Below are 3,588 nucleotides of genomic sequence, written 5' to 3' on the forward strand. Positions count from 1 at the left end.
ACCACATAATAATATTAACACTGACTATTGGTTTTCAAATTATAGAATAGACAAATTATGGGGAAATTAACCATAGTTTCAGAACAGAGTATAAATGCTATTAATCTGAATATTGTCAAAATAGATCAATAGCTATCAAAAGAAAGGGAGTGAAAATAAGGTAAAGAGAGGCAAAAGGTAGTGGAATTACCAAGATCCAAAGTGTGAAATTAAGTACTATCTCTTGTTTATGGAAAATGAAGTGGAGATTTAAATATATGTTTTGAGCAACTGAGACTAGTGGTAGGACCCTTTCAAAGGGTGGAGAAATTGTAATTAATGGAGGTGAAATAAATCTTTGTTCAGCATAGAATAGCAAGGTGTAAAGATGGTCAGTTTTTTAAATGGTGTAAGGTTATTGTTGAGAAATGTGGCAATCTCCATCCCAGGAAAAAATAGAAATGATTAAAATTTCAGTATTTAAAGTCATTCAGCTTTTCAGATAACTGAGCTATTGGTAGTGACTCATTTTTGAGTGAGTAATAAAATCAAACCAGTTCCTTCTCCATTCAGAACCTGGGCCACTATCAATATAGCTCCTGAAAACTGGATTCTCATACCTTGATTCCACTTTATTTAGATAAGACTGACTAATGAGTCAGCTATGGTATTTGTCGGTGAGGGCTGCTTTTAAGAAAACATCACAGACTGAGTGACTTAAAGAACAGAAATTTATTTTCTTACAATACTGGAGGCGAGAAGTCTGAGACCAAGGTGTTGTCAGGGTTAGTTTCTGGTGGGGGCTCTCTTCCTGGCTCTATAGACGGTCACCTCACCAGGCTTCCACATGGCCTCTTCACCACAAGTACTGGGGAAAGGGGGATCAGTGGTGTCTCTTCCTGGTGGGGGCTCTCTTCCTGGTGGGGTCTCTCCTCCTGGTTCTATAGACGGTCACCTCGCCAGGCTTCCCCATAGCCTCTTCGCCACAAGTGCCTGGGGAAAGGGGGATCTGTGGTGTCTCTTCCTAGTGGGGGCTCTCTTCCTGGTTCTAGAGACGGTCACCTCACCAGGCTTCCCCGTGGCCTCTTTGCTACACGTGCCTGGGGAAAGGGGGATCTGTGGCATCTCTTCCTGGTGGGGGCTCTCCTCCTGGCTCTATAGACGGTCTCCTCACCAGGCTTCCCCGTGGCCTCTTCACCACAAGTGCCTGGGGAAAGGGGGATCAGTGGCCTCTCTTCCTCTTCTTCTAAGGATCACACCTCCACCCTCACCTTCCTTGACCCTTAGTTGTTGCTCTTAATACCTAATCTCCAAATATAGTCACATTACAAGTTAGAACTTCAGCATAGAAATGAGGGTGGCATGGGGTGGGCACACAGTTCAACTCACAATACTGACCATTTTTATTGGTAGAGTTTTTCATGACGGCCATTCTGACTGGTGTGAGGTGGTACCTCACTGCAGTTTGATTTACATTTCTCTCATAATTAGCAATGTTGAGCATCTTTTCATGTGCCTGCTGGTCATCTGTATGTTTGCTTTGGAAAAATGTCTATTTAGGTCTGCTGATTTTTTCAACTGGGTTTGTTGTTGTTGTTGTTTTTCAGTGTTATGAGCTGTTACCATATTTTGGAAATTAAGCACTTGTCAGTCACATCATTTGCAAATATTTTCTCCTAATCTGTGGGTTGTCTTTTCATTTTGTTTATGTTTTCCCTTCTTGTACAAAAGCTTGTAAGTTTGATTATATCCCATTTAAATTATTTGCTTTTATTTCAATGGCCTTCAGAGACTGACCTAAGCCATTAGTGCAGTTTATGTCGAGAATGTTTTGCCTATGTTCTCTTCTAGGAGTTTTATATGGCAACTACTATTTTTTAATAAAAATAAAACCTCCTCCCCAAGATAACAGCTCTAACATACTAGTTGCTAACTTTCTATGTTGTGTGTTATCTGTATGCAAAGTGTTCCTTTCCAATTTAGCTTCAGCAGAAACTTCAAACCACACAAGTAATCTAGTGGTATTTTTCCCAGGTTTCAGAGGGTTGACAGTTTTCCCATTCATCAAGAAACTTTCCCAGCAGTTGAATTGCATCCTGAGTGTCTGTATTTGTTTTCCATTGCTGTATAACAAAGTATCGCAAATTTAGCAGCTTAAACAACTTGCATTTACAGTCTCATAGCTCCTGTAGGTTAGAAGTCTGGCACAACGTAGCTTGGTTCTCTGCTCTGGGTCTCATGAGGCTGAACCAAGGTGTCCTCAGCTACGGTCCCACGTGGAGCTTTGGATCCTCTTCCAAGTTTATCTCGGTTTTGGCAGAATTCAGTTCCTTTCTGTTGTAAGGCTGAGATTGCTGTTGACTGTCAGCTGGGGTTCACCCTCGACTCCAAGTCTTCCTTGGGTTTTAGCCATGTGGCCCCTCCATTGCCAGTTCACCATATGGCTGTTTATCTTCTTCCAGGCTAACAGAAAAATGTCTCTATGGTGTTTCACCTTTTAAAGGGCTCATTCTAATCTAATCCACAGATCACATTCAAATTTTGTCAATTATCCCAATAATACCTATTATAGGTTCAGGCTCTCATCCAAGATCATATACAATATTTAACTGTCATGTCTATTTGATCTCAAGTTCTTCAAACTTTCCCAACTTTCATGACCTTGACATTTTTAAAGAGAGCAAGCCAGTTACTTTCTTGTTGTTACTATTCAGTCGCTAAGTCACATCTGCTCTTTGAGACCCCATGAACTACAGCACACCAGGCTTCCCTATCCTTCACTATCTCCCGGAGTTCACTCAAAATTGTTTAGTAGATGATGCTATCTAATCATCTTATCCTCTACCACACTCTTCTCCTTTTGCCTCCAATCTTTCCCAGCATCAGGGTCTTTTCCAGTGAGTTGACTCTTCACATCAGGTGGCCATAGTATTGGAGCTTCAGCTTTAGCAATAGTCCTTTCAGTGAATATCAGGGTAGATTTGCTTTACAACTGATTGATCTCCTTGCTGTCCAAGGGACTCTCAAGAGTCTCCTCCAGCACCATAATTCAAAAGCATCAATTATTTAGCACTCAGCCTTTCACATAATATGCTTTGCATAGAAGTTAAATAAACAAGGTGACGATATTACTACAGTGACTGCAAAATGCTTCGACTGATGTAACCAGAGGAACCTGTTTTAAGCTGATTCTTGTGTCTCTATGGCATTTCACTTATTATTCTTTGAGCAACTTTAACTGTCTGGCACAAAAAGGATCTTCAAGGTTCATTTTGTACTTTTCCCCCCACATCCAGAATCAACCATTTATCCAAGGATCATTGCTTTTAGTGGAAAAAAAGTATTTAGAAACCAAGATGTGGGCACCAATTACAGTCATTGTGACTGGAATATTATTGCTTTTAGTTCCTTACAGGAAATAGAGCCAGAAGTATATGAATACATATCTATAACATATAAATCTATTTTTATATCATTCTACCTATACATATTCAAAACAATGAGTTCACACCAATACTTCCAATTCCAAACTAACACCACAAAGTTTTTCCAGCCTCTTCTTTCCCTTAATTGTAATGTCTTTCTCAGATTATGAGAAACTTGAATTCC

Source organism: Capra hircus, chromosome 3, assembly GCF_001704415.2.
Source record: "Capra hircus breed San Clemente chromosome 3, ASM170441v1, whole genome shotgun sequence".
NCBI lineage: Eukaryota > Metazoa > Chordata > Mammalia > Artiodactyla > Bovidae > Capra > Capra hircus.